The sequence below is a fragment of the Dermochelys coriacea genome, chromosome 6, assembly GCF_009764565.3.
Source record: "Dermochelys coriacea isolate rDerCor1 chromosome 6, rDerCor1.pri.v4, whole genome shotgun sequence".
Taxonomy (NCBI): domain Eukaryota; kingdom Metazoa; phylum Chordata; order Testudines; family Dermochelyidae; genus Dermochelys; species Dermochelys coriacea.
Genome location: NC_050073.1, coordinates 29,370,616 through 29,384,141, shown reverse-complemented (window position 1 = coordinate 29,384,141; position 13,526 = coordinate 29,370,616). Strand labels below are relative to the sequence as shown.

At 44.4% G+C, this 13,526-nt stretch overlaps 1 protein-coding gene across 15 annotated transcripts in view; it reads left to right on the top strand.

Annotated features, from left to right (window-relative positions):
- The first annotated feature begins 1,153 nt into the window (after positions 1-1,153).
- The window catches only part of DENND2B (DENN domain containing 2B), a 304,550-nt gene continuing 292,177 nt past the window's right edge, over positions 1,154-13,526 (top strand). For 2 of the 15 annotated variants that reach the window (XM_043515659.1, XM_038407064.2), the window contains exon 1: positions 1,271-1,504. The gene's annotated coding sequence lies outside the window, so the exon portion shown is untranslated. Of the gene's footprint in view, positions 1,588-1,829; positions 1,909-2,524; positions 2,706-13,526 lie in introns of those variants that run through there. The other 13 variants (XM_043515664.1, XM_043515665.1, XM_043515666.1 and 10 more) reach the window with 11 other exon arrangements.

Below are 13,526 nucleotides of genomic sequence, written 5' to 3'. Positions count from 1 at the left end.
GTGTTTTCCTGATTTGATGCCTTTCTGATCTTTTCCCTTTCACTTAACACATCATGATGTGATTTATCTCTATATAAATATTTACCTATGCAAGACTTTTGTTTTTGTCGCCCCCCATTAATTTCACAAATATACCAATTGGCTATTGCAGCTAATTGCTGGCAATGTGGATCTTTAATAGGATGATCCATATTTATATTACATTAAACATCATGGGCCAGGTTCTCAGTGGTAAATTTCAATGCAGCTACCCACTGGTGTAGGTGCACTGAAATCAATGCTAAGGATTTGGCCCATAAGGTGCTAGTGTGCTCTGTGGGTATTCAATAGACATGTAGAAAAGTGGCACCATGTTTTCTTTGCCAGGTACACCATTCCAATATCTTCATGTTCCCTTAAATTTTGGTGTGTCTCTGATTGCACAACTGGATCAGTGCGGGCTCCATTTGGGTGCAGGATCAGGGTCTCACATTTATTTTGTCTCTTAGTGGCTATAGGGCTTAGGACCCATAGTTGGACAGTTTTGTTTCCATCCACTAGGGAGGAGTTCATTACAGTATTGTTATGAGTAAGGCTAGCCCTAGCAGACTGGAGTTGTACAACAGATACCATTAATGAAGTTCATATGCATGCTGTTTCCTCTCCCCTCTCTTCCTCATCCTTTGGAGATTTATACCGTGACCTTAATACTCTTTCATTATGAGTTTGGAGAACTTTTTAGATTTTTTGTAAGTCGGTTCTCTCACCCCAAGCTCTCACAGTTTCCATGCATACTATCAGATTCACTTCTCCTCCTATGATTAAAACCATGTGGTTTACATCAGGGTCTGTGTCTGTGTATGAAAATGACAGAAAGTTGCAGTTTGTTTGCTCCTGACAACGCTGGCTTCTCTTAGAGAAGAGGTTTTATTGTTTAATACAAATAATAAATAATCCAAATAAAGTACAAGAGTCCACTTAAAAATAAATTAGGGCAATAGTTCCCCTGTCTCTCTCATTTCAATCTGACCCCAAGGATACGCAGTATTGCCCTTTGCTGCTGCCTGGGGGGATTGGTCCCCTCTGCCTGGCCAGGATCCATATGCTCCCTGGGGCTGTCACTCTGCAGACTGTCCAAAGCTTCGCACATCTCCCTGGGACTAGAAATCAGTTTGGGGGTTGCGTGCTGGGGAGGGCAATGACTTCTCCTTTGTGAAGCCAGCCCTTTTTTGTGGCGTTGGCTGCAGCAGGAGCCAGGAAGGCTGTGATTAGGGAGCAGGTTCCTTTGTTGGCTGCTGGGTTACTGGTTCCCATTAATCTCCTGCACTGGCCGCTGCTGTCTCCACTTCCTGTCTTTGCATATTTCTCTCTCTCTCTCTCTCTCTCTCTCTCTCCCTCCCCCTCTTCCCAGCTTTTCCAAAACGCTGCCTCTGGCCAGACTAGGAGATCAGAACTGGAGGCGTCCAGCGAGCTGCAACAGCTGGAATTTGCATCTGCATTCTTTCGGCTCCGGGCAGCAGCCTAGGTAAGAGCCTAAAACCGTGCTGGGGTGTGTGTGGGAGATTGACTAGGTCTCCTTTCTGTAGGGGAGATGGAGGCAGAAATCTGGTAGGTGACTCTTGATAAGATTCATTATCTCTGAGCCCTAAGATCCTTCCTCCTCTCTGCTCGGTATAGGAGGGGACAGGGAGTGTGTGTGTTTAAATGAGCTGCTGGCTTTGTGTGGCTGTGCAGAACAATAGATATTAGCAGCTAGCTGGGGAGCGGGCTGCAGAGGGTCAGGAAAGTGTGGAAGGAGATTCCTGATGAGCAATCTTCACACTCCCACACTCAGCGGTGTCTTTGTGTCTCCCCGGACACTGGGAACTCTTTGTGTTTTAAGCTATATCCCTCTGTCACTAGTTCGGATGGATTTTGAGAGGGACTTTGGTAAGAAAGTCTCTCTTCCCCTGGATTTGCTTGTACTATGCTGTGCAGTGGAGAGGGGGCGCTTGTGCATCACTTTGATCGTGTACCTTTCATACTGTGCTTCAGTACTAAAGCTATTTTTCTTCTAGTGTATTGTTTGTTCTCCTCAGATATCAACTGGTTATGCCACCAAACCCAGCTGTCAGGTTTTTTCTTTTTTTAAAGAAAGTAAAAGATATTTTAAGGTTGCCTTTTTGGGGGAAAAAAGAAAAGAAAGTGTTTATGATAAGTTATAACTATATTTGCACAAGGATGGAATGTTGTGTGGTATGGGCACTTAAAAGTAGAATAGAGTTTTATTCTCTGGTTTAGAGACATCACTGTACATGCAGGCCTAGGTCCTCAGCTGATGTAAATTGCCCTAGCCTCTGCAGTGGAGAGGTGCTAATTTATGCCATCTGAAGATATGGCCCATAGTTTTAGAATCTAACAGTGTTGCTTCTCAGCCTTGATCCACAGAAGTAAGGACAGCTGTAAAAATTTGTCTTTTCTCCTCCGTGCTCATTCACACAGCCCAGCCAGCTGAATATTTGCACACATATTATAAAGAGTAGATGAGCCACCTGGACTTGAATGGAAAAGTTTGAGATCCCAAGATAGACTGTGCTGAAGAGCTAAAGGAACTGCTTCAACAGTTCATTTGGTGGGAAAATCAGATGTACCTCTCCTGGATTGTTACCAAGTGCTTGCCTCATGAAGGAGCAGGAGGTAACTGCAACCAAAAGAGTAGCTGCAAAATATTACAGGGCTTTTTCATTGTGAGTCCAGTCTTACTATTGAAATGCACTTTTGATCTTGTTATCCAGTCTAAATGTACCAAGGTTCATAGCACAGCTTGTACAGAACATGTCAATAATAATGTTGGAATAACACAATGTTTAGCTGTAGTCCTCTTTTATTATCATATGGGCTTTTTGGGGATCATTCTCCTGTTCAGAACAGTCTCTTGGTATTTGAGTGTATATAGCCAATGATTAAATCATCCAATAATCTCCACCTAGAGTAGTAAAAACTGATGGCAAATAAAGGAAGAAGTTGTGTTTTAAAGTAAATAATTTGGTTCTAGGACCCTTCCTCAAATGAAATAGGAGTGTATTAAATAGTGTTTTAGTTAAGTGTGTTCTGATTTTTTTCAAGATTAACATATAGTCAGTGTGTGGAGATATTCCTAACCTAGACTAGGAATGACAGGATCTCAGATTTAAGAATAGTATTGAGCTGGTGATGTATGTAATTGAGGTGTCGTCATTTGTTTTTCATGTAGATTATCAGGATACACATCAGATCAGAATTTTCTATTAGTTGGCAGGTTGAATACTGGGAATGGCTTTAATCACATTAATTATTAAAATTCCTTTAGCTTTGAGACTTCAGGAAATTATTGCTGTTATTTAAAGGAAAACTGCAATTCATTAAAATATGATAATCCCTTTGTCTAGTTAACAAAACATGTATGTTGATGATGATTTTTTTTAAATGGATAAACTTCATATATTAATAGGAATGACTGAAGTAGCAGGAAGCTGCCACATTTGCTTGTATGGTGACATAGGGCCCAGTTCTGTCATCTTGAAATTGCACTGTTAGCTCCCTTTAGCAATCTATTATTTACTTAGCTATGTATGGGATCAATTGTGCCTTTAGGGCTGGCAGCATGTTAAAGCTGTCTCTCTTCAGTAGGTGTTCCAGGAGACATTAAGTCTCCCTGGCACAGGGGAGCATGGATGTTGCTTCACATCTTAAAGTTGTACAGCGTGCACTCCACTTCTCTGACAGCTAGCTGACAGTGCAGAGGTGGGGAAGGATCATGGCCTTGTTTTCTCCCCACTTCTTTTAGGGTGGCTAGTGCCATGAGCAGCCCTGGTGGTTGGCTTAATCATTGCAATCGTAGCTAGGATGGGACTCCCTTTATCCTTCTCCACCTTTGTGGATGCATGCAGAGTCCAACCTCAATCCATTCCTTGGAAATTAGAACTAATCACTGTAATTTTCCTTTAAATGAGTGACTTTTAAAATGTACAGTATCCTTTTTTTTAAAGGACCCCTTATTAATGGTGACCCTGTAAACCATTGTGTAATCTGTGGACTTTAATGTGCCAGGCCAATTTATCCTGGGTTGAGAAGCCTTGCCAAGGCCTTGATGGAATAGCATGATTTTATTGTTTTCATTGTGTTCCATAAACATCTAAGACCCACTGGGAAGAATCATTGGGGCGGCTGGGCCTCGTTTTTTAATTGCTGGTTAAATAAATGTTGCCAGTTTAAAAAAAAATTACATAGGATCTGCAAGTGACGGAACTGCTGAAGTATGTTTAGCAAGTCGAACTATTTTTAGGGTTGGGGTATTTGAAGAAATGGGGCTAACCCCTTGTAAAGAGGTCAGCTTTCAGTGCATTGAAGAGTCTGCGTTTTAACTGTAAAGCATAGCTGAATTTCCTGCAGTTGTGTAAAGCAAAAGAGCTTGCATTGTATTTTTTCACTTGATTAGGGGAGAAAGGATGGGCTTTTCATTAATGCACATAAGTGGGAGTAAGGGACCTGAGTTCTATTTCTGGCTGCATTGAAGATTTTCTGTGTGGCTTCTGTAAGAAGCATAATCTTGGTGGGCCTAATTCACCCCTGGGGGAAAAAGCATGACTCAACTGAAATCCTCAAAAGAATGTATGGCAGTAGGGGCTTGGTACTTCAAGATACTGAATCTCTTCTGTGAGGTACTGAGCACCCTTCAGTTGAGGATGAACCCTACTTCAGGGGAAGTGTGGCTGTTCTATACTGGTTTAATGTGTGTGATCATGCCCCTCTCTAGTGCATGGCCCCAATAACTAAAACACCCTCCAACTTATTCACAGCTAACTAAAGGAGCAAGGATAAAATTTTCAAAGTTTCTAAGTGATTTAGGTGCCTAAATCCAATTTTCAGAAGTGACATAGGCACTTAGATCCTAAATCCTCAAAGGTATTTAGGTGTCTAACTCATTAATTTCAAGTGAAGGAGGTGCCTAAATACCTTTGGAGGATCTGGGCCTCAGGAGCTTAAGTCTAATGGAAAATCAGTGGGATGTAGGCTCTAAAGTACCTAAGTCACTTTTGAAAATGCATGACTGGGATACCTTAGTCACTTAGGAGCTTTTGACAATTTTACCTTTGCTACTAAATTCCATGGGAGAAGCACGTGCTTTTGGTGGTAAAGCTCATGGGTTTGCTCTCTGCTGATGACTATGGTGTCTCTCTGTATGTGATCACAGTTCATTACACTCAGCATCTTGTGTGGTTAGGCTTTTTTTTTTAAAGGGGGCAGGGAGGGCAAAGCTCCTTGGTCTTACTATACTATTAGAACTTCCCATATGATCACTGAGCCAAATCAAGTTTCAAACTAAGCTTCTTCAGTAAGTCTTGTCCAATGCAAGCAAAACCAAATTCATTTTATTTTACAAGTTACTTCATTTTCTCATGCCAAATGCGTGTGTGTTAGTTTTGTCTCTCGGTTGTACAGTGTATGTAACTATTGCTTTTCATTTGTTTTGGTCCACACTTGGGGTTTGGTTGGCAGTGCAGATATTGACAAGTTTGGGGAACTGAAACCAAATATTTACATTCTCAGTTTGGCCCAGTTCTTGAGCTTGTAAATGCTCCCAGTCATATAAAACTTCAGAAAGGTTATGGGAGACCTTGCCAATCTCTGCAGAACAACCCCCTCCCTCCTGCCCTCTCTGACCTGAACTTTCCTGTTTGCAAAGGATTTTGGATTTACTTTTTGGACACAGCTACCTGCTGAGACTTGATGCTCTGCATACTCACCCCGATCTGATTGTCAGCAGTTCTTTTCCCATACCTTGTTCCTTCTTCCCTTTACACATGGCATTTTTGAAAGCTGCTAATGCTTGCTGAATTGACCTCCATGGTGACTGAAATCCTGCCTATAGATGAGGTGCAGCATAGGTTCTAGGAATGCAAGCTTCCCTATATTGCCTTTTGCCTCAATTCTCATCCAAAGGGGCTACCTCTAAGTTAGTTCAGTTTCAATTTGAATTCAGTCCTTGGCTTCTCTGTTGAGACTTCAAACAAGGAACAATTGGTACCAACTGTGACGTTGATTTTTTTTTTAAATGCTTAACTTTATTATTATTTGGTTGGTGTCACTCTGGCACTTTGAGTGCAGAAGGTGGGGGCCTACAAGGATTCTAAAAATTAATACTGGGCACTCCAGGCTTGTATTAAACTCCCAAGGTTACAGCTTTTCTCTGACCTTGGATTGGTAGATGCTGCCACCACCCAAGTTCAGAACCCCTTTGAGAGCCCAGAAAGGTGCACTTAGGAATTCCTTCCTGTGGGATACCCTCATGCCCCTTCCGGGGAAGAGCTGAGAAAGAAGAAGAGGGGTGAAAAAAAGAGGGAGGGAATCAGCTGTTGCCACCAGCTAATTAAACAACATATGCACAAACCTCTTAAACACACAAATCCAATTCTGTTCTTACAAAAGATAGAAAGAGGCCCATGCACTCTCAAAGGGACGGATTACATCCATCTGTAACATGTCCTTGATCTCTCTTTCTATTGCGGTTTTGGCTTGAGGAGCCATCCAGTAGGGTTGGGCTCTAATTGGACAAGCATCACCTTTGTCAATGGAGTGGTATGCCCATTCTGTCCATCTTGGGGTGGCTGAAAACATTGGCGCGCAGCTGGTGCACAGCTCCTGGATTTGCTGTCGCTGCTTAAGCCCAAGGGTTATGGAAAGGCTCACCTCTTCTATGCCACCGTTGCTTTTCCCTTCATAGTAGACTCCTTCAGGCCACTCAGCGTCGTCTCTCTCCTGGGCTGTAAACTGGAGAACCTTGATTTCTCTGGAATAAAGGGGCTTTAGAGAATTAACATGGTATACTTTGGGTTTTAGAGTAAGGTCTGGGAATGCTATGAGATAATTAACATCTCCCAGGCTCTCTTGGATCATAAATGGCCCCTCCCACAATGCTTTCATCTTATTGGGCAGGAGTGCTTTCAGGATCATGACTTAGTCACCTACTCCATCCCACCATCAACCTCAGCCTGGACCAGTCCACACAAGAGATCCACTTCCTGGACACTGTGGTGCTAATAAGCAATGGTCACATAAATACCACCCGATACCGGAAACCTGCTGACCGATATGCTTACCTACATGCCTCCAGCTTTCATCCAGATCACACCACACGATCCATTGTCTACAGCCAAGCTCTACGATACAACCGCATTTGCTCCAACCCCACAGACAGAGACAAACACCTACAAGATCTCTATCATGCATTCTTACAACTACAATACCCACCTGCTGAAGTGAAGAAACAGATTGATAGAGCCAGAAGAGTACCCAGAAGTTACCTACTACGGGTCAGGCCCAACAAAGAACATAACAGAACACCACTAGCCATTACCGTCAGTCCCCAACTAAAACCTCTCGAGCGCATCTTCAAGGATCTACAACCTATCCTGAAGGACGATCCATCACTCTCACAGATCTTGGGAGACAGGCCAGTCCTTACTTACAGATGCCCCCCCAACCTAAAGCAAATACTCACCAGCAACCACACAACAAAACCACTAACCTAGGAACCTATCCTTGCAACAAAGCCCATTGCCAACTGTGTCCACATGTCTATTCAGGGGACACCATCATAGGGCCTAATCACATCAGCCACACTGTCAGAGGCTCATTCACCTGCACATCTATCAATGTGATATATGCCATCATGTGCCAGCAATGCCCCTCTGCCATGTACATCGGCCAAACTGGACAGTCTCTACGTAAAAGAATAAATGGACACAAATCAGACGTCAAGAATTATAACGTTCAAAAACCAGTCGGAGAACACTTCAATCTCTCTGGTCACTCAATTACAGACCTAAAAGAGGCAATTCTTCAACAAAAAAAACTTCAGAAACGGACTCCAGCAAGAGACTGCTGAATTGAAATTAATTTGCAAACTGGACACATTACATTAGGCTTGAATAAAGACTGGGAGTGGATGTGTCATTACACAATGTAAAACTATTTCTCCATGTTTATTTTCCCCCCATACTATTCCTCAGACGTTCTTGTCAACTGCTGGAAATGGCTCATCTTGATTATCACTTCAAAAGGTTTTCCCCCAAAACCTCCTGCTGGTAATAGCTCACCTTACCTGATCACTCTTGTTACAGTGTGTATGGAAACACCCATTGTTTCATGTTCTCTGTGTATATAAAATCTCCCCACTGTATTTTCCACTGCATGCATCCGATGAAGTGAGCTGTAGCTCACAAAAGCTTATGCTCAAATAAATTTGCTAGTCTCTTGAGGTGCCACAAGTACTCCTTTTCTACTCCAAAGAAACGTTGTCTGGCATGTTTGTCATACCAGGCCTTTTGCTCTTGTTGAGCATCCTGTAGGTTTTCTCAAGCAAAGGCTAGGGTGTCTTTGAGGGTGTTTTGCAGATTGGTTACAAAGTCCAAAATATTAGTTCCTGGAGAAGATGTAACCCTCTCCCATTGCTGCTTCACCAACTGTAATGGCCCCTTAATATCATGGTCATAAACGAGTTCAAAGAGTGAAAATTCCAAACTGGGATGTGGTACAGTCCGGTTGGCAAAGAGCAACTGCTGCAACACTAAGTCCTAATCATTGGAGTGCTCATTCATGAATTTAGATATCATGGCCTCCAAAGTCCCGTTAAACTTCTCTACTAGGTTATTTGTTTGATGATGGTAAGGGATGGCAAGCAAGTGGCTCATCCCATGAGCTTCCCAAAGACATTTCATGGTTCCTGCCTGGAAGTTAGTTCCTGAATCCATAAGGATGTCTGAGGGCCAACCTACCTTGGCAAAAATGTCTGCCAATGCTTGGCTCATGCTTTTAGTCCTGGTGTTGCTTAGAGCTACTGCTTCTGGCCATTGGGTGGCAAAATTCATGAATGTACCGCTTTCCTCTGGGTGTCTTCAGCAAGAGCAAAAGGCCTAGTATGATAAACATGTTAGAGAGCATTCCTTCAGAGTAGGTGACCAAGTCCTCCTTGTGTCCACCAGAAAGGGTGTCCTTGTATACGAGTCCTCCTTCTACAACAAACCTGGACCTATTAGAAGAGCTGAGAGGCGGTGGGTCGCTCTGTGCCACCATCCACTTTCATCCGCTTCCTGCTCTACCTGGAACTGGTCCCTTGATGCTGGAGACAGTTCCTCGCTGGGTTGTGGACTTGGACTTGGTCCCACTGGAAGCGATGCAGGTGAGATGGGGGTGGGGTCTCCGTTGACTGTGAACCGCTCTCTGCTGGTGCACTAGGTGGTATTTCAGGCTCCGGTTCAGCTTCTTGTGCCAGTTTAGCTGCTGCTGCAGGTGCAGGTTCCGTGGCACCTTTTGGTGCTGGCTCCCCTGACTCTGGTGGGGTTGTAATCATGGGCTCTGGTGCTGACTGCTCTGCAGGTTCCGATCCTTGGGCTGGTTCTGGCTGGGTCCCAGGAACTGGATCTACAATTGTTGCCATAGACTCTGGTCTGGGGATCTGGTTCCACTGCCTCTGGCTGGGTCCCCGGGCCTGTGGTATCAGGGGACACAGACTGGGTCCTTGTAGGAGGCTGAGGAATGGAGGTAAGTGTGGAGGCCTGTTTAGTCTAGCTGTGGGTGACCATCCCCATTGTTTCTGTTAGCCTCCCATGGCTGGCTAAGTCTTCTCCCAGCAGCATGGGAATGGGATAATTGTCACAGACTGCAAAAGTCCATATTCCTGACCAGCCCTTGTACTGGACAGGTAACTTGGCTGTAGGCAAGTTACCTTAAAGGGTTGCACTGTCACTTGGGCTTCTGTGGAATTTGGTGTCCATCAGGGATTGGTGGATAGCTGACACCTGTGCTCCAGTTTCTCTCCACATAGTAATCTTTCTCCTGTCCACACTCAGTTTTCTGGGGGTATTTGCGAGGCATCTGGACCTGAAGGCGCGCTCTGGGATTCTGGGGTGATGAATTGCAGTCAGCTGGTTCTCTTGGGGCAGTTGGTCTTCACATACCCTAGCTCATTAAATTTAAAGCATTTCCCAGCTGACTGTGGTCTGGGGCAAAGTGGGTGGTTGGAGAGTAGGATGGTGGGACGAGAGGGCATCTGGGGTCTTCCTAGCTGTGTGGAGCGCTCCTCCTTGTGAGGTGGGGCCTTGGGCTGACTCCAGTGAAGGGGTGTCGTCTCGGGTTGCCCCTTCTGATATCCCCACCAATAGCTACTAGCTTTCTTCTTCTTCTCCGCCACTTCCATCTATTTGGCTCTGATCTCCCCGCCTCGATTACTGTTTTGGGCTTCCCATCTAGGATGTACCTTTCTTTTTCCTCAGGAACATCCTCTAAGAACTGCTCCATTTGTATGAGGGGAGACGGATCTTCCAGAGACTTAACGCTTGCTCCAGATATCCAGGCATCCCAATGTTTCACAAGGTGGTAGGCGTGTTGGGAAAATGCCACGTCTCGTTTCCACCTTAAGGCTCTGAACCGCCGATGGGAATGCTCTGGGTTTAGCCCCATCCTAATTCTGGCCTTTTGTTCAAAAAGTTCGTGCTTGTTCATGTGTTCTTTAGGCATTTCAATTGCCACCTCTGCTAAGGGTCCACTGAGTAGTGGTCCCAGCTCCGCCATATACTGTCTGTAGGGATGTTGTACCCAAGGCAGGCCTTTTCAGAATTTTCTAAGAAGGCCTCTGTGTCATTGTCTACCTCGTATGTGGGGATTTCTTGGAACGGAGAGCGGTTCTTGGAGAAGGACTCTTAGGGTTACCTGGTGGACCCAGCTTCAGCTCTGTCTCTGCTTTTAAGTGCTTCGCCTCCATTTCCATTTTAAAAAGTTCTAGCGTTCCGTTGTCTCTTTTGGTCAGGTGCCCACTCACTTCCTTTTACATATGCATAGCAGTGAGACTTTTTAACTCTTTTTACAGGTAGAGCAGTTAGAGAACAGCTACTAAGAGGGATTTTTATAGCTGCTGGCTGGGTGTCCATAAAAGGGAGCACTCTTCCCCTCCCCCCCCATTTATTACAGTTGTGGGGTTTTTTGAGCCCCCTCCCAAGATGTACTGGATGCTTCACAAACACAAATAAAGACTTGGCCTTACGCAGTTTAAATTGAACATGAGGTCATGGGCAGCTGGTGCACCGGTTTTTGGGGGAGGCTAGCCCCTGGCCCCTCCTCTTCTGCCCAAGGCCCTGCCCCTCCCTCTCCCTTTCTGTCCCCACTCCGCCACAGGAGCCCAGAGCATCACCACTACGGCTGCTAGCTCCCCCCACCTGTCCCGGGCTGCCTGAGCTCCCCAAGCCCTGGATTGCCAGGTGTCTGGGTGGTACACGTGCAGAGCCCCCGTGCAGCACAGTGCCACGCTACCTGCCTGGCACCCGCCCCAGCCCCGGCTGCAGCCAGCCTGGGCCATGGAAGAGCAGGAAGTGCAGGAGGGGGTCGGAGGGCAGAGTGTGGGCGGGGCCACACCAGGCTGTTTGGGGAGGCTCAATCTCCCCTGGCCCATGCATGAGGTCATAAAAAGTGTATCTGTGGTCAGGAAGGGGAGTAGGGTTGCCAACCCTCCCAAGGTTGTCCAGAAGTCTCCAGGAATTAAAGCTTAATCTTTAATTAAAGATTCTGTCATGTGATGAAGCCTCTGGGAATACATCCAACCAAAATTGGTAACCCTAATGGGGAGAGGAAACACAAGAATGACAGCAATTGGATTACATTGTTGCTCATTACTGTATATGCTGAGCTTGATGGTTCTGTTCCCTTGTTTGTTACATTCTCCCACTCCTTTGCTTCTTGTAGGTGAGGGGGCAGAAATGAAGTTTGGGGAGGGATTTGAATGAGGTGGATACTTGTTCATGAAGAACTGGATATAAGCCATCAATTCATTTCAAGTAGGACACCAAACACCCTCAGATTCTGGTAACAAATCTATGATTACTAGAGATAGTGGGAGCCGTAAAGTGTGGATCTGCATTTGTGTTTGTAACTTCCCAAACTTTAGAGGTGTTTGGATTTGTTACAGTCCTTTATAGAAATGGTAAGCTCATACCTGAGTCCAAACTACCCTATTTCAAAGATTCAAAGCCCATCTCTAGCAATGCTAAGCAGGGCTGGATTTGAACTGGTAGCTTAGAGACAAAAGGCTTGAGATTTCAAGGTATGTATTATTTCAGTTGAGGTACATGCATCTATCCCAAGCAAGGAGAAATGGTGTAAAAATGAAGACATGCTTGTGTGAGTCAAATACAACTTCAGAGAGCCCATAAACTACAGCCATACAGCTGAGACTTAAATGGAGTATGTGCAAACAGAAATGTTCTTCCTGACAGATGCAGGGCACAATAATTTTCTGTTGGAACTGCAGCCACCCACAAAAGAAATGGGATGTTGTTTAAGTTCAAATGCATGTCACTTAACGTTTATTTAAAGCTGAGATTTAAAAATGCCTGATGTGTGGACATTTAATGCTAGTGCTGGTGCCAACACAGGAAACTGGGTCTTTGAGTTTAAGCATTTAGCATTATTCCCTAACTCCCATGGTATTAAAAATACCCATTGTGTAAAGTTCTGTTACTGTTATTCATTTCAGTATTTTGACAGGGTCACCACACTGAATTAATAGTTTGCATTTTTTTCCCTAAAAAAGGATTAGTTGTCTTCATGGAACATCACAGTCACAGAAGGAGACAGATGCAAACTGACTAGCATCATACAAAATGCCCTATTCTGTTTGGCATTCTAAGTGACTTAGAACAAAGTTCTAAATATTTGATGCAAGCTGCCAGGGAAGATCACTTCTTGCTCTCTTACACTCTTCTTGTGATCAACACACATTTAAGGGGAGAATTTTATGAAGTTCGATAAGCAAACTTTCCAGATAAGCACTCCCTGCATTGGTCTGAAAAATGCTTCATGTCAAGAGATGTAACTGGCAAAATGTCTCTTGACATTTTTTGATACCACATTGTTACTACTTTGAGGGAGTGAAAATGGTTCTTATAAGACAGGGTAAAAAGAATGAAAAGTTCCAATGATTTTGAACTTTTGTTCTTGTGGAAGTGCTTAGAGTCGAGGTCACTTTAAAAATAGTAGCAGATCCAAAAAGAAAAGGAGTACTTGTGGCACCTTAGAGACTAACAAATTTAATGTCCTGGTTTTTCCACATGCTAGAGAAAAGTGGGTCATTCAGAGTCTGTGTATGTGTGTGGGAATGCTTATTTGGGGTTATGAAACTAAATGTTGGGGGGATTTATGGTGTCTCATCTCGTTATTCTGCTCTAGGGCTAAAAGCTGCTGTCGGTTGCTGTCGTTCCATTGATCAAGAATATCTCTTTCAAGTTATGTCAGGTCAGCTGAGGCTTGAAGTGCTGGGACAATGAAGTTGCTTCCCAAATCTCCTGTGTGACAGTAGAAATCCATGTCTCTGAATTGTCAGACATGGTGACTTCCACTGCCAGGGAGCAGATTTGGGAGCAATTTCACTGCAGCATGGACTTACCCTAGATCTTTATGCGGTATTACATGTGTTGACCTTGGTTTGTGGAAGTGAGTTTGGGTGGGATGGGAAACCATGCCTGTGCAAGAAATGCACA